Raw genomic sequence first — 18,329 nt, forward strand, 5'->3', positions numbered from 1 at the left:
ATAGAAAATAAATGAATAGAACATATTAGAATAAAAAAGAATAGAATAGAATAAAACAGAATAGAAAATAAAGGAATAGAATATAATAGAATAAAAAGAATAGAATAAAATAGAATAGAAAATAAAGGAATAGAATATAATAGAATAAAATTGAATAAAAAGAATAGAAAAGAAGGGAATAGAATATAATCAAATAAAAAAGAATAGAATAAAAAAGAATAGAAAATAAAGGAGTAGAAAAAAAAGAATAGAAAATAAAGGAATAGAATATAATAGAATAAAAAAGACTAGAATAGAACAGAATAGAAAATAAAGGAATAGAACATATTAGAATAAAAAAGAATAGAATAGAATAAAATAGAATAGAAAATAAAGGAATAGAACATATTAGAATAAAAAAGATAGAATAGAATAAAATAGAATAGAAAATAAAGGAATAGAACATATAAGAATAAAAAAGAATAGAATAGAATAAAATAGAATAGAAAGGAATAGAATAAAACGGAATAGAATATAACAGAATAAAAAACAATAGAATAGAATAAAATAGAATAGAAAATAAAGGAATAGAATATAACAGAATAGAATATAAAGGAATAGAATGGAATAGAATAAAAAAGAATAGAATAGAATAAAAATAATAGAAAATAAAGGAATAGAATAAAACAGAATATAAAATAGCAGAAGAGAAAAAATAGAATAGATTAGAATAGAATAAATTAAAACAAATATAGCCATCTTCTGAAATTCGAATCAATGTGAAAATAACGAACATATGCAACAAATCCGAATATATGAAATGAACCCGAATATACAAAACAAATTCCGAAAAGAAATTATTCTAACATAACGAATTTGACTAAACAAAATGATTAACTTAATAAACAAATCCGAAAGGAAACTTCATTTTTCCGTTGTGCGCATCTCTAATCATTTGCTAAAGCTTGCTATACAAGTGTAGATTTTCCTTGTTCAGGCTACACCAGCTCCTGATCAGGCATCTGGGTAGATCCCGACATTATTGTCGGGATCCTCCAGAGCTTGGAGAGGCCGTGTGACGTCAGCCAATTCTGGTTCTGTCTGGGTGGATTGGAACAAGTACAATAGTTACTTTTCTTCTCGCTCCTCCATTCTTTAAATGCTCCCAAATCCATGGCGTCCTCATATACAATGCAGCTTCCGTCAGTTCCTTCTTCTGACCCCAGGATCGGCAATGACATAGGGGGTCAGAATATAGAACCATGGCGGGCGCACTGACATTTGATGCTTCCGGATGAATTGAATGCCGAAGAGACAGACAGAGGCTGCAGCTCTGGAATGGAAGGGAAGTAGGAGACATGCTTTAAAATAAACCTGGGTGGTCCTGCCATGAAGATCCACTTCCTGTTATAGGGTGACAACGCTCTGTCTCTGTCACCCAATTGTGTCCCACGTTGTCACCCTATCACATGGGTTTCCAATGGAGACTACAAGTGACCACTGTTCTCACCATCAGGAGATCAGTCCTGCGGCCATCACTGGGGTGTATGTAGACATGAAGTGGCTGCACATCGGCTGCATGAGATCTGCAACACTAATATGGAACAAAGACATTAAAAATAAAGAAATAAAACACAAATGACAGAAATGTGAGCCTGGCTTCCTGATACACTGCGCCTAGTGATGATTTCTATTGGTGACCATTCATTGCCCAGGACCTACTGATTCCCCCAATGTATGAGGCTGCAAGAGGCTGGGTACACGTGACGGGGGCGGGACCAGACAATGAGTGACAACACGTGGGCGTCTCCTTGTCTCAGGCAGACACATGGGGGCGTGCTCTGCCACATACACGCCTTCGGAGGAGGGGGCAGACGGTGAGTGACACTCACGTGAGCGTCTCCCGGGCTGAGTCAGACACATGGGGGCGGGCACTGGTATGTACACGCCCACAGGGGGGAGGGCTCAGCGCAGACTGTGGGGAGGAGGGAGCAGCCGCCGGCCGGGCGTGAACCTCAATCCAAGGAGAGGCAAACTTCTCGGCCCGGGGCATCGGGGGCTGTGCTGGAAAGTGAGCCGGGACTCGGGGGTGACGTACCTCCAGGACACCGCCATCCCCCCTCTGTGTGAGGGGGGTCCCCGGGGAACAGGACACTAGGAGACACCCCATTGTGGGGCAGGACGAGGTGAGCACCGGGGCGTCTATGGGGGGGATGGAGGGAGGTGTGCGGGCTACACCGCGATCACTGTCCGCCTCCCTCCTCATCACCTGTGTGGTCAGCACTGCTCCCGGCACACCGCGCCTTTGTATGACCCATCCTGAGGTCTGCATGTCACCTACTGTGTGTATGGGGGGATCGGCTCCGATCTCCAACGACTTCCCATCCGGGCTGTATGCCCCATTGTGGATCTACCGAGAGACCTCCCTGTACCCGGGAGACATGCAGCATGTGCCTGCACAGGAGATCTGACATCCAGCATGGGAGACGATCACTGATGTGTCTACAATGTGTGTGTGCCTGGATCTACGGTGTGTGTCTGCGCGCGACTGGATCTACGGTGTGTGTGCCTGGATCTACGGTGTGTGTGCCTGGATCTACGCTGTGTGCGCGTGCGCCTGGATCTACGCTGTGTGCGCGCACGCGACTGGATCTATGGTGTGCGCGCACGCGCCTGGATCTACGGTGTGCGCCTGGATCTACGCTGTGTGCGCGCACGCGACTGGATCTACGGTGTGTGTGTGTGTGCCTGCGTCTGGATCTACGGTGTGTGTGCGTGCGTCTGGATCTACGGTGTGTGTGCCTGCGTCTGGATCTACGGTGTGTGTGCGCACGCCTGGATCTGCGGTGTGTGCGCGTGACTGGATCTACAGTGTGCGTGCGCGTGACTGGATCTACGGTGTGCGTGCGCGTGACTGGATCTACGGTGTGTGTGCCTGGATCTACTACGACGGAAAGACAGACTTTAGAGACAATCCCAGACTCTTCATGGCAAATCACTCTACATGTACCCCCTTCTTTTCCTTCCCACTTTCCTTTCCCTTCTTTTTTTTTTTTTTTGCTCTTCCTTTTACCTCTTCCTTCCTGTCTTGTTCCTCTTTTTTCTTTCCCTTGTCACTTTTCCTTTCTCTCATTTATTTCCATTCTTTTTCACGTTTTTCTTTCCTCATCTTGTCCTTCCCTTCCTCCCCTTTTCCTTTATTCCCCTGCCCCCCCCCTCTTTTTTTTCCCTCCCCCCCTCTTTTTTTTTTCCCTCCCTCCCCTCTTTTTTTTACCTCCCTCCCCTCTTTTTTTTACCTCCCTCCCCCCCCCTTTTTTTCCCCCCCCCCCTTTTTTTTCCCCTCCCTCCCCCCCCCTTTTTTTTTCCCCTCCCTCCCCCCCTTTTTTTTTCCCCCTCCCTCCCCCCTCCTCTTCCTTTCTTTTTTCCCCTTTCCTACCTCTCCTTTTCCTTCCCTTCTCCTTTATCCCTTTTCCTTCATTTCTTTTCCTTTCTTGTCCCCTTTTTTTTCTTCTCCCCCCAAACCCCCCTCCCCCCCCCCATTTTCTTTCCCTTTTCCATCCCTTCCTATTTCCTTCCCCTTTTCTTTTTTCTTCCATTCTTTCCTTGTCCTTCCCTTTTTCCTCCATTTTTCCCTTTTTCCTTCCATTTTTCCCTTTTTCCTCCATTTCCTCTCCCCCCTCTCTCCCCCCTCTTCCCCTTAATTCAGTTTGTACTTATTATCTTGGCTTTAACATGTTTATGTGTCAAACACAACAAAGGATTGAGTTCTGTATACATCAGTCAGGGTGCGATATCTTCAGAAGTGTAGTTTTATGTGTCAGCCATCTAAACCTAGGATCACGGACACTTTCCCAGCTATCCCATGGGAACTACAGGACACCTCCTATGTCATGGAAATAGACAGGTGAAGGATTTTTAGTTCAAATCAGCAAAGCTGAAGGGTGACAACACTGCTTCTCCCTAGATACAGTGCAGTGAGTGAGCGTTGTCACTCTAGGATGGTAAGGCTCATCGGGTAGAAATTAATCTCTAACAATATATTCCTCTTGCTCTGTTTTGGTGAGGTAACTCTGCAATGGAAGCGTTTATTATATCTCTTCTATAAATGGAAACAAATTGGCTGTTCATCCAGCAAGAAATTCTGTGAAGTGATACCACGTTGTGTGCTCTGTCTCTGGACTGTTATCAGTTAACATTGTTCCCTGCGGTTTTTGAGAACTACAAAACACCTCCCCCTTTTATGGAGAGGAGAGAGATGGGTGTTTTGAAGTCCTAAAACACTCCTTTTCCTAGGATGACAACGCTGTTTAGTACAGTTGTCACCCTGGGACAAGAAGTGAGTTAATGGCAGGACCAACAGGTAAAATAAAGGCAAAAAAAGAAAATAAATGCAGCCACCACATCTAAGGACCAGTAATCTGCAACTATAAATTTGCATTCATTTTTTTTTTTTTTTTAAGATATGCTTTAAAGTATTAACATGAACTAACACGGTACACCCTCCCCACCCCCCGTCCCTGCTGTACTTACCTCTGTGGGTGATGAGCTGTCATTTCCCTGCAGCAGTCTGGAGAATTGAAATCCCCTGCTCCCTTCTTTTTTGCATGGCTTCCAGGATGGATCAGAATGTCTCTGATTGGTCAAATTAGTCATGTGCCAGCCAATCGGAAGCACTGTGCTCCATCCCAAAAGCCCCGCAGAAAGGAGAGGAAGAGCTGGTATTTCAAATCCCCTGACTGCTGCACCAGCTGTTTGGGCACTGACAGCCCATCACCCTTGGAGGTAGGTACAGCGGGGACTAAGGGGGTGTGAGATGTTAGTTTACCTTTTCATTTTTTCCCCCCCAAAAAGGTGATCTTACACAAAGGCTAGGTTCACACCTGTGCAGTTTGCGTTTGATCCGTTTCTGCAGTCTGTTTTGTGGTTTTTGCTCATGCGTTTTTGCTGCATTTTTGATGCGCTTTGCTTTTTTTTTTCAACTTGTTGATGGACAGAATAAAATGCATCAAAAATGCACTACATGCTTTTCTGCAGTGTTTCCATTGAAGTCTATAGGACAAAAAAATGGAACGTTTTGCTTTTAAAAAAGTCCCTGACCCTTTCCAAAAAAGCCGAAAAGAAAATTTAAAGAAAATGAATGCAGCCACCACATCTAAGGACCAGTAAACTGCAGTTCTATAAATTTGCATTCATTTTTTTTTTTTTAAAGATATGCTTTAAAATATTATCATGAACTAACACGGTACACCCTCCCCATTGAAGTCTATAGAGCCAAAAACTCCATTGAAGTCTATAGAGCCAAAAACTCCATTGAAGTCTATAGAGCCAAAAACTCCATTGAAGTCTATAGAGCCAAAAACTCCATTGAAGTCTATAGAGCCAAAAACTCCATTGAAGTCTATAGAACCAAAAACTGCATTGAAGTCTATAGAGCCAAAAACTCCATTGAAGTCTATAGAACCAAAAACTCCATTGAAGTCTATAGAACCAAAAACTGCATTGAAGTCTATAGAACCAAAAACTGCATTGAAGTCTATAGAACCAAAAACTCCATTGAAGTCTATAGAGCCAAAAACTCCATTGAAGTCTATAGAGCCAAAAACTCCATTGAAGTCTATAGAGCCAAAAACTCCATTGAAGTCTATAGAGCCAAAAACTCCATTGAAGTCTATAGAGCCAAAAACGCAACGTTTTCCATTTAAAAAAAAAAAGTCCCTGACCCTTTCCAAAAAAAGAAAATGAATGCAGCCACCACATCTAAGAACCAAAAACTCAACATTTTGTGTTTAAAAAAGTTCCTGATCCTTTCCAAAAAATGTATCGGGTGAAAATGCGGAGATGTGAATCTGTCCCATAGGAACTCATGTTAAATGGACAGTAGTGTGTTTCAGCAAAACGCAGCGGAAAAGGCATAGGTGTGAACCTAGATTTAGGGTCCAATGTGGCACATCGCATGTGAGCCGCATAGGAACCGCACCGCATTCCTGTGCAAATCCCATGCGATTTCAGTACGGTGCAATTTGAGCCATACATTTTGTATGGCGCATCTGCACCAAAAAAGTGCAGGACCCTTTTTTTTCCCTTTCTCTTTTTTTCTCCCCCCCCCCCCTTTTTTTTTTTCCTTCCCCCCCCCCCCTTTTTTTCTTTCCTTCCCCCCCCCCCCTTTTTTTTTCTTTTTTCCCCCTTTTTTTTCTTCCCCCTTTTTTTCTTTTCTTTTTTTCCCCTTTTTTTTCTTTTTCCCCTTTTTTTCCCTCTGAACCAGAATCAAATTTCATGGGTGTGATCCCATTCTGCATATCGCACCACGTTTTGCGATTTGATCTCGGGGTGTCAACTTAAAATACACACCCGCAGCGGCATGTATGAACGGGGTGCGATTATGATTCGGTATGGAAATCGCACAGAAACCGGTACGGATTCTGCACCGCATCAGTGTGAACCCGTGCAGGAGAGAAAAAAACAAAACAAATGCAGCCACCACAAGGACTGATAATCTGCAATATGTTACATTTTTGGGGGATTTAATTGGCGATTGGGCTGTACCTGGTCATTAGATTGCTGGGCACTATGGCAAATTATTAACTGCGTCTGTATCTTTCTCCGCTCGGAATGCGTAGATCTGTCCTAATGAGTCCCAGCTTGCCAAAGGTAGGCAGTCGGAAAGTATGCTGGAAGTTGTAGATCTTCGATATTAATGTACGGATCTGTGTAGTGACATCAAGGAGCTGCTTCCAAAATGCAGAAAGCCCAACTGCTTTTTTTTTGTGCACAAGAGCTAACACTCTGCGGCGGTCTGTGCTAGCTGGATGTCTGTTGCAGCTCTGTGTTGTGGATCTCCCGCATACCTCGTTCAGGTCTGTGAACATTATCTAGGCCAAAATATTCGGTGTACCACCTCCCCCTCACCTCTTCACTTCTGGTTGCAGGCATGTTCTGGCCTGCTGTTCCTAGTGAGGAGTCACATATTAATCTCCTGTTTTGCTGGTTCCATGCCTTATGAGGGCAGACTTCACAGCTGCTTTGAAAACTTTATTGGTTGGGTGAAGTCGTTCTGCAGTTTGATTGCCCACAGACAGGCAGATCTCGTGTGGGGTTCTGTCTGTCCATTGCTGTACAGCTGGAACTGTCGTGGCTTTTCTGGAAGACTGGAAATGGTTCCCCCTTTTAAAATTGAATTTCAGGCACCAAATATTTCATTTAAATATATTCCTCCACAAGTAATTAAGTCTAGCAGATGCCTTCACAAACCGAGATATTACCTAGTAAAAGTAGCAGTGAGACCAGATATAGTGAATGCAAGGTTATGGGTTTAACCACTTGCCTTCCTGAGGATTTAACCCCCCCCCCCCCCCCGTTTCTGACCAGGCCATTTTTTACGTTTTGGTGCTGCATTACTTTAACTGACAATTGCGCGGTCATGCAGCGCTGCACCCAAATTAAATTTGTCCTTTTTTCGCCAGGAATAGAGCTTTCTTTTGGTGGTATTTGACCACCTGTGCGTTTATTTTTTGTGCTATAAACAGAAAAAGACAGACAAATTATATTTTTTGACTTTTTGCTATTAAACATATCAAGTAAAAAAATCGAATTTCATCAAATTTAGGTCAAAATGTATTCTGCTACATGTCTGCTAAAAAAATCCCAATATGTGTAAATTAATTGGTTTATGTGAAAGTTATAGCATCTACAAATGGCGGTATATATACTGGAATTTGTTTTTACTAGTAATGGCGGTGATCAGCGACTTATAGTGGGACTGCGGCGGGCATTCTGACACTGGGGGGAACTGACTTGGTGTCACTGACATCCCCAGTGACACCAATACAGTGATCAGTGCTAATAAAAAGCACTGACACTGTATTAAAGGGTTAACTGTGCTGTTTTACTATGGGGGCTGTATCTGTGCTTTACACTGTAAGCACATTGCTTTGTATGGCTCTGCATGCAGTGTGCAGGAGCTGACAGGGGAGAGATCTCTATTATTTACATATAGGTCTCTCCCCCTGCCGGCAATAGTCGGAGATCACCGGATGCCGGTGGGAAATCACTGGATGGGACCCGGTGATTGACAGTCTAGGGCAGATATGGCTGCACACCCCCTGTATGTATATAAATATATATGTATTTGTATGTGTGTGTGTGATATATATACAGTTGCAAGAAAAAGTATGTGAACCCCTTGGGATTACGTGGAGTTTTGCATAAATTGGGCATAAAATGTGCTCTGAACGTCATCTAAGTCACAACAATAGAAGAACACAGTCTGCTGAACATAATACTACACAAACATTAGATGATGCCATGGTTTAATTGCACATAACATGTAAGCATTCACAGTGCAGGGAGGAAAAAGTATGTGAACCTTTGGACTTAATAACTGGTTGACTCTCCTTTGGCAGCAATAACCTCAACCAAACATTTCCTGTAGTTGCAGATCAGACCTGCACAACGATCTGGAGTAATTTTGGACCACTCCTCTTCACAAAACTGTTTCAGTGTAGCAATATTCTTGGGATGTCTGGTGTGAATCGCTCTCTTAAGGTCATGCCACAGAATTTCAATCGGGTTGAGGTCAGGACTCTGACTGGGCCACTCCAGAAGGCGTATTCTGTGCTGTTGCAGCCATTGTTTTGTTGAATTACTTGTATGCTTTGGGTCATTGTCCTGTTGCATCACCCATCCTCTGCGGAGCTTCAGTTGGCGGACAGATGGTCGTACGTTTTCCTGCAAAATGTCTTGATAAACTCTGGAATTCATTTTCCCATCAATGACAACAATCCGTCCAGGCCCTGAGGTAGCAAAGCAGCCCCAAACCATGATGCTCCCTCCGCCATGTTTTACAGTGGGGATGAGGTTTTGATGTTGGTGTGCTGTGCCTTTTTTTCTCCACGCATAGTGTTGTGTGTTCTTCCCAAACAACTCAATCTTGGTTTCATCTGTCCACAGTATATTTTGCCAGTAGTGCTGTGGAACATCCAGGTGCTCTTTTGCAAACTTCAAACGTGCTATAATATTCCTTTTGGACAGCAATGGCTTCCTCCGTGGTGTCCTCCCATGTACTCCATTCTTGTTTCATGTTTTCCTTATTGTAGATGTGTCAACAAAAATGTTAGCATGTGACAGAGATTTCTGTAGGTCTTTAGCTGACACTCTGGGATTCTTCTTTACCTCATGCAGCATTCTGCGCTGTGCTCTTGCAGTCATTTTTACAGGGTGACCACGCCTAGGGAGAGTAGCAACAGTGCTAAACTTTCTCCATTTGTAGACAGTCTGTCTTACCATGGACACATGAACATCAAGGCTTTTGGAGATACTTTTGTAACCCTTTCCAGCTTCATGCAAGTCAACAATTATTGATCGTAGGTCTTCTGAGAGCTCTTTTCTGCGAGGCATGGCTCACATCAGACAGTACTTCTTGAAACCAGTAAACCCAAAACAGGTGTGTGTTTTTTAAGGGCAGGACAGCTGTCAGCAACACATCCAATATCATCACACTGATTGGAGTCAAGGTTGGCTCACTCCTGGCTCTAAATAGCTCTGGGAGAAGTCATTAAGCTAGGGGTTCACATACTTTTTCCTCCCTGCACTGTGAATGTTTACATGTTATGTGCAATTAAACCATGGCAACATCTAATGTTTGTGTAGTATTATGTTCAGCAGACTGTGTTCTTCTATTGTTGTGACTTAGATGACGTTCAGAGCACATTTTATGCCCAATTCATGCAAAACTCCACGTAATCCCAAGGGGTTCACATACTTTTTCTTGCAACTGTATATAAATATACAGTCATGGCCGAAATTGTTGGCACCCTTGATATTTTTCCTGAAAATCAAGTATTTCACACAAAAAAGGTATTGCATTAACACATGTTTTGCTATACACATGTTTATTCCCTTTGTATGTATTGGAACAAATATAAAACAGAGGCAGAAAAGCAAATATGACATAATGTCACACAAAACCCCAAAAATGGGCTGGACAAAAGTATTGGCACCCTTAACTTAATATTTGGTTGCACACCCTTTGGAAAACATAACTGAAATCAGTCGCTTCCTATAACCATCAATAAGCTTCTGACACCTCTCACCCGGAATTTTGGACCACTCTTCCTTTGCAAACAGCTCCAGGTCTCTCTTATTGGAAGGACACCTTTTCCCAACAGCAATTTTAAGATCTCTCCACAGGTGTTCAATGGGATTTAGATCTGGGCTCATTGCTGGCCACTTCAGAACTCTCCAGCGCTTCTTTGCCATCCATTTCTGAGTGCTTTTTGACGTATGTTTGGGGTCATTGTCCTGCTGGAAGACCCAGGATCTTGGACGCAAACCCAGCTTTCTGACACTGGGCCCTACAGTGCGACCCAAAATCCTTTGGTAATCCTCAGATTTCATGATGCCTTGCACACAGTCAAGGCACCCAGTGCCAGAGGCAGCAAAACAACCCCAAAACATCATTGAACCTCCACCATATTTTACCGTAGGTACTGTGTTTTGTTCTTTGTAGGCCTCATTCCGTTTTCGGTAAACAGTAGAATGATGTGCTTTACCGAAAAGCTCTATCTTGGTCTCATCTGTCCACAAGACGTTTTCCCAGAAGGCTTTTGGCTTACTCAAGTACATTTTGGCAAACTGTAGTCTTGCTTTTTTATGTCTCTGTGTCAGCAGTGGGGTCCTCCTGGGTCTCCTGCCATAGCGTTTCATTTCATTTAAATGTCGACGAATAGTTCGCGCTGACACTGATGCTCCCTGAGCCTGCAGGACAGCTTGAATGTCTTTGGAACATGTTTGGGGCTGCTTATCCACCATCCGGACTATTCTGCGTTGCAATCTTTCATCAATTTTCCTCATCCGTCCACGACCAGGGAGATTAGCTACAGTGCCATGGGTTGCAAACTTCTTGATAATGTTGCGCACTGTGGACAAAGGCAAATCTAGTTCTCTGGAGATGGACTTGTAACCTTGAGATTGTTGATATTTTGCCACAATTTTGGTTCTCAGGTCCTCAGACAGTTCTCGTCTCCTCTTTCTGTTGTCCATGCTTAGTGTGGCACAGACAGACACACAATGCAAAGGTTAAGTGAACGTCTCTCCTTTTTATCTGCTTTCAGGTGTGATTTCTATATTGCCCACACCTGTTACTTGCCCCAGGTGAGTTTACAGGAGCATCACATGCTTGTAACATTCTTATTTATCCGCAGTTGTGAAAGGGTGCCAATACTTTTGTCCAGCCCATTTTTGGAGGTTTGTGTGACATTATGTCGAATTTGCTTTCTTTCCTCCCTTTTTTTGTTTTGTCCCAATACACACAAAGGGAATAAACATGTGTATAGCAAAACATGTGTTAATGCAATACGTTTCGTGAGAAATACATGATTTCCTGGAGAAATATCAAGGGTGCCAACAATTTCGGCCATGACTGTATATGTATTTGTATGTGTGTGTGTGTGATATATATATATATATATATATATATATATATATATATATATGTGTGTGTATGTATGTATGTATGAAAATATATATATATATATATATATATATATATATATATATATGTGATTTTGCGCACCCGTGCCGCCCTGTAGCAGTGTTTCTGCTATAGGGTGGCTCAGGAGCTGTTTATACTTTAAAGTGTTACTAAACCCACAACAGTCAAATCAGTGTATATATGCAGTAAAGCATGCTTGTTATACTCACTGTGGAATCTAAGGGGTTAATCCTCCACATTGTGTAAAAAGGCTGTTTGATCCTGTCTTCTCTGATCCTTCCCTTCTGCTGTCCCCAATCCATCTGCCATAGTACAGAGCAGTAGCAGCAACTCTACACATGCTCTGTTTGTGTACTGCTATAGAGTTTTTTTTTTTTTTTTTTTTTTTGGGAGGGTGCATGTGATCAGCACTGAGCCTGTTCGGTCAGAGTGTCAGCCTCATAGGACAGTCAAAGAAGAATGAAAACTTTTCCTACAAGATTAACCAGTGCTCAGCCAGACACTGATAGAAGTCAAGACTGCTATATACCGCTGGTGAGATAAGGTGTTTAGCAGTTTATATTTCCTAAAACAATAGCATTTGCATGTTGTGTGTCCTGTGAGGGACCAGATGTAGCGAATGCAGGGTCCGGGAAGACCAGATATAGCGAATGCAGGGTCCGGGAAGACCAGATGTAGCGAATGCAGGGTCCGGGAAGACCAGATGTAGCGAATGCAGGGTCCGGGAAGACCAGATGTAGCGAATGCAGGGTCCGGGAAGACCAGATGTAGCGAATGCAGGGTCCGGGAAGACCAGATGTAGCGAATACAGCGTCCGGGGTTTGGTAACACTTCAAAGTAGAACTCCAGATTACCTTCAGTCTTGCACGGTTGTACCGGCATCCTCTCCTGTACTGAAAATGCTTATTCTGATTCCACAGCACACTGCGAGCCTCTCACAGTGTACATTAGAAGCTGCATCAAGTCAGAGCTGCCTCATTTCTGGGCTGAAAGACACCTGGTATCATCTAGCTATTTTCTCCCCAGCTAATCTGTCCTTGGCTCGGCTCTTTCGTTTCAGGTCCGTCGATTTGAAGCTCGACATCTCTGTGCTTCTTTAAAATGATCAAAGTGCAAAGTACTGTTTATTTTTTCACTTTGTTGTAATACCACAAAGTGACATTTTCTCTCTTTTCTGTGTATTGCAGTGGAGGAGACTTCTGCTGAGCTCTGGTGCGGAAAACGCCAGACATGCGAGGGGAGATTTGCTAAACCTGGAGCACCCAGAATCTGGTAGCCAATCAACTTCCAGGTTTTATTGCCAAAGCCCAACTGAAAAAGCTGAAGTTCGAATCTGATTGGTTACTATGCACAGCTGCACAAGATTGAGTGCTCCAGTTTTGGTAACTCTCTCAGGTCGCATTTTCCCGCACCTCTGAGTTGTGAATGGGGCACATAGGAAACCATTAGATGCAGAAATACGCAGGTCCCTGCACGTTGGTGTGAATGAGCTGTAATGGCTCAGGACATCATGCTGTACTACTCATTTACACCGATACACTTTGCTGTGCAGATCACCATTTGAGAAAGGGCATTTAAATGTCAATTTTAGATGCAGCTATAAATACACAGATGAAACACTTATGGGAGCATGTTTGCCTTCCAAATCACTTCATATTTTTGTCAATCCAGTCCTGAGATTGACGCAGCTCTGCCTCACAGCAGGCCTAATATTTTTTTACACTGACAGGCCTCCTGTCAGTGTACTCCTTGCATTGCATTACCTCTGTTTGTCTCATTGTGCTGCTTCTCCCTTTCCTCTTCTGAGATTGACTGTACAGTGGATTGCAAGAGGCTGATGTCTAACCAAATTCAGGTTCTTACACTGCTTGCATTAGGAAGAATACATCTTATACATCTGGAGGAGCTCAGCTATGAGGAAAGATTAGAGGAACTGAATTTATTCTCTCTTGAGAAGAGGAGATTAAGGAAGGATATGATCACCATGTATAAATACATAAGGGGGGATATGATCTCCATGTATAATACATAAGGGGGGATATGATCTCCATGTATAATACATAAGGGGGATATGATCTCCATGTATAATACATAAGGGGGGATGTGATCTCCATGTATAATACATAAGGGGGGATATGATCTCTATGTATAATACATAAGGGGGATATGATCTCCATGTATAATACATAAGGGGGGATATGATCACCATGTATAATACATAAGGGGGGATATGATCTCCATGTATAATACATAAGGGGGATATGATCTCCATGTATAATACATAAGGGGGATATGATCTCCATGTATAATACATAAGGGGGATATGATCTCCATGTATAATACATAAAGGGGGGATATGATCTCCATGTATAATACATAAGGGGGATATGATCTCCATGTATAATACATAAGGGGGGATATGATCTCCATGTATAATACATAAGGGGGATATGATCACCATGTATAATACATAAGGGGGGGATATGATCTCCATGTATAATACATAAGGGGGGATGTGATCTCCATGTATAATACATAAGGGGGGATGTGATCTCCATGTATAATACATAAGGGGGGATGTGATCTCCATGTATAATACATAAGGGGGGATGTGATCTCCATGTATAATACATAAGGGGGGATGTGATCTCCATGTATAATACATAAGGGGGGATGTGATCTCCATGTATAATACATAAGGGGGGATGTGATCTCCATGTATAATACATAAGGGGGGATGTGATCTCCATGTATAATACATAAGGGGGGATGTGATCTCCATGTATAATACATAAGGGGGGATGTGATCTCCATGTATAATACATAAGGGGGGATGTGATCTCCATGTATAATACATAAGGGGGGATGTGATTTCCATGTATAATACATAAGGGGGGATGTGATCTCCATGTATAATACATAAGGGGGGATGTGATCTCCATGTATAATACATAAGGGGGGATGTGATCTCCATGTATAATACATAAGGGGGGATGTGATCTCCATGTATAATACATAAGGGGGGATGTGATCTCCATGTATAATACATAAGGGGGGATGTGATCTCCATGTATAATACATAAGGGGGGATGTGATCTCCATGTATAATACATAAGGGGGGATGTGATCTCCATGTATAATACATAAGGGGGGGATATGATCTCCATGTATAATACATAAGGGGGGATATGATCTCCATGTATAATACATAAGGGGGATATGATCACCATGTATAATACATAAGGGGGGGATATGATCACCATGTATAATACATAAGGGGGGGATATGATCACCATGTATAATACATGGGGGGGATGTGATCACCATATATAATACATTAGGGGGGATGTGATCTCCATGTATAATACATAAGGGGGGATATGATCACCATGTATAATACATAAGGGGGGATATGATCTCCATGTATAATACATAAGGGGGGATATGATCTCCATGTATAATACATCAGTGGTTCATATAGTGAACTCGGTGTAGAGTTATTCACCCTGAGGTCATCACAGAGGACAAGGGGGCACTCTTTACGTGTGGAGGACAAGAAATTTAATCTCCAAACATGGAAAGGTTTCTTCACAGTGAGAGCTGTGAAAATGTGGAATAGACTCCCTCAAGAGTTGGTTCTGGCCAGATCAGTGGATTGCTTCAAAAATTTCCTGGATTCTTTCTTAGATACACAGAATATAACTGGATACTAACATTTATAGGTAAAGTTGATCCAGGGAATATCCGATTGCCTCTCGGGGGATCAGGAAGGATTTTTTTTCCTGCAGGAGCAAATTGGATCATGCTTTGCTGGGGTTTTTTTTACCTTCCTCTGGATCAACTGTGGGTATAGGATTATAACTTTTTTGTTTTTTCTTATTGGTTGAACTTGATGGACTTTTGTCTTTTTTCAGCCAAACTAACAAGGAGGACATTGGTGCTTGGGATTAATTCTATTTGCCATTTAAATTGCCCCCTAGGCACCCAGGGAGCCCCTGAACCCGAAGTACTTTCCTGGAATGAAATGGCCATTGTGGAGCTTTGGCACACTCTTGCACCATTCCACAATCTATTGTTTGCCTGATTAGCCAATAGAAAGACCCCTGCTTTGGATTAATGGTTGGTGGTCTTCCTAACCTTCAAATGTGATTGGTCCAGAGAGGTTGCGTTTGATGCTTTGCCAGCTACATCCAGATGGTGGCTGAGGATGCTGAAAAGTTATTTTTTGCCAGATACCAGCTTCATCCGCCATTCAAATGGCTCTGGATGTGCAGCGCCCAGAGCCATTTACTTTTTCCCACTGCTGAGCTCTGTGCAGGCAGCACATAGAAAGAGAATGGGTACGCTTCGGCTTTGCAGACTCCACCTGTAAAGGCGATTTTTGACAGGCTTTGCATCCTGGTCTGTGTACCTGTACCCAATAGCTTGCTATGAGCTGCCTGCATGCAGCTCAGTAGTAGAAAAAAAAAAAGTAAATGGCTCTGGCCAATGCATAGAGCTGAGCGCCTGTATGAATGAGCCGGCTCTAATAAAGGCATAGTAGGGGGACCGCTCGCCTTTCATCTTATCCATTCACAAAAAAATCTTGTATTCTTTTCCGTGAATACAAGATGTTCTATGAATGGAGGAGAGGAGGGGTGAGTAAACCACAGAATCTCCTCCTGATCCATTCACAGAACACCTTGTATTCATTGAAAAGAATACAAGATGAGACCTCCTTCTCTGTGACACTACTTGGGCCTAACAGCCAATAAGGGAAGGTTAGTGATCCCTTATCTTCCCTGTGCTAGAGCTAAAAATGTAAGTCTAAGTAGGCGACACTCATGGCTGGAGCTAGTGTTCGGCAGAATAAAACTGGCTTTTTTTTTTCTAGCATCTCCAGCTGCCATCAAGATGTAGTTGGCAAATCATTAGAGAAAACATGTTTACATCAATCACAATGAAAGTACTTTTTTTTTTTTTTTTTTTTTAAAGTTTCACTTTAATTGTTTCATTTCATGACAGGCTCACTTTAATAATTAGGCAGCACAGTGGGTAAGTGGTTAGCACTTCTGCCTAGCAGCACGAAGGTCGTTGGTTTGAATCCCAACCATGGCACTACCTGCCTGGAGTTTGCATATTCTCCCTGTGCCTGCATGGGTTTCCTCCGGGTACTCTGGTTTCCTCCGGGTACTCTGGTTTCCTCCGGGTACTCTGGTTTCCTCCGGGTACTCTGGTTTCCTCCGGGTACTCTGGTTTCCTCCGGGTACTCTGGTTTTGCTCCGGGTACTCTGGATTTGCTCCGGGTACTCTGGTTTTGCTCCGGGTACTCTGGTTTTGCTCCGGGTACTCTGGTTTTGCTCCGGGTACTCTGGTTTTGCTCCGGGTACTCTGGTTTTGCTCCGGGTACTCTGGTTTTGCTCCGGGTACTCTGGTTTTGCTCCGGGTACTCTGGTTTTGCTCCGGGTACTCTGGTTTTGCTCCGGGTACTCTGGTTTTGCTCCGGGTACTCTGGTTTCCTCCGGGTACTCCGGTTTCCTCCCACACTCCAAAGACATGCTGGTAGGTTAATTGGATCTTCTTTAAATTGGCCCTACTGTGTGTATTAATGTGACTTGGGGACCTTAGATTGTACACCCCTTGAGGGCAGGGACTGATGTGAATGTACAATATATGTAGAGCGCTGCGTAAATTGGAGCTACAGTATGTAAGTAGCTGTAATAAATTAAAATAATAAAGTTCATTTGAACATATTGGGGTTATATTAGTGGAGATATTTACATACTGAGCCTCATTTATTAAGGAGGAATTGTCTGATCCTGCCAGCATTATTCATAGCGACCAGCCAGATTCCACATTTTCTTTCCGTAGTCTGGCACAGGAAAAGAATGGACGGATCTGATTTGCTGTTGTCAGAATTTTCCTATCAAGCGGAACATCTGTGCACTCCCTTGCCGGCACTGACATCTTATCTCCGGCCTCTTCTCGGTTCAGAATCTCCAGCCTTTCTGATCGGGATGATGTGACTCCCACACACAGGACTTCATTCATCCCGGCAGATGCCAGAATTGTATGCGCAGCTAATACAGTTTCTGAAGTTTACAAAGGAATGTAAGGATTCATGCACACTGGGGCTTTTATTAAACGCTTTTCTCCTGGCAGGAATTTAGGTCTGTTTAGGCGCGTCAATTGCTTTAGCGTTTATTTCATTAGCCAGAATATTTTTTTAGTCTGGTGGCCATTGAAATGAAAAACGCTTGAATGTGCTTAGTGTTTACCTGTGTTTTAGGTGCATCGGGTGTTTTTTCTTCCAAAATATATATTTAGAAATATATATTTATACGCAAAAGCGTGTTTTTTTTTTTTTCTTTTGTTTTTTTTTGTGCATGGGCACATAGGCTAACTTGGCTTAGTGGCAGGTTTTAAAAAAAAAATAAAAAAATAAAAAAAAAGCCCATGAGGCCTTTATTGCTGATGAAAATAAAAACCTTCCTTTTTGCTAATTTTTAAAGGTGCTATAAAGTTCTATTTTTATTCACGTTGATGAGAGGATTTTTTTTACAGATTTCTTTGTAGATGCATCATAAAGGTAGCAATCAGATTTCAGTCTTTACAGAAACATAGAGTGACGGTAGAAAAAAGCCGACAATCGAGTTTGCAATTTTTTACAATTTATTTTCATTTAATTTTATTTAATATTTTCATATATATATATATATATATATATATGTGTATATATATATATATATATATATGTATATTTTTTTTTTTTTCTATTTTATTATTTGGAAGAATTGGAAAATTTAGGCAGAACTGCCAGCAGACATAAAGATTAATGCAGATCTGTATTTATTAAAACCTAATTAAAGAGACCCTGTTACCC

At 42.4% G+C, this 18,329-nt stretch overlaps 1 protein-coding gene across 2 annotated transcripts in view; it reads left to right on the top strand.

The window, feature by feature from the left end:
• Nucleotides 1–1,944: 1,944 nt before the first annotated feature.
• SRC (SRC proto-oncogene, non-receptor tyrosine kinase) overlaps nt 1,945–18,329 on the top strand; it is a 92,755-nt gene continuing 76,370 nt past the window's right edge. For both annotated transcript variants that reach the window (XM_089673358.1, XM_089673359.1), the window contains exon 1: nt 1,945–2,165. The gene's annotated coding sequence lies outside the window, so the exon portion shown is untranslated. The remainder of the gene's footprint in view (nt 2,166–18,329) is intronic.

The sequence above is a fragment of the Staurois parvus genome, unplaced genomic scaffold (assembly GCF_062004578.1).
Source record: "Staurois parvus isolate SC_StPar_1 unplaced genomic scaffold, SC_StPar_1.0 ptg000137l, whole genome shotgun sequence".
In the NCBI taxonomy this organism is placed as follows: domain Eukaryota; kingdom Metazoa; phylum Chordata; class Amphibia; order Anura; family Ranidae; genus Staurois; species Staurois parvus.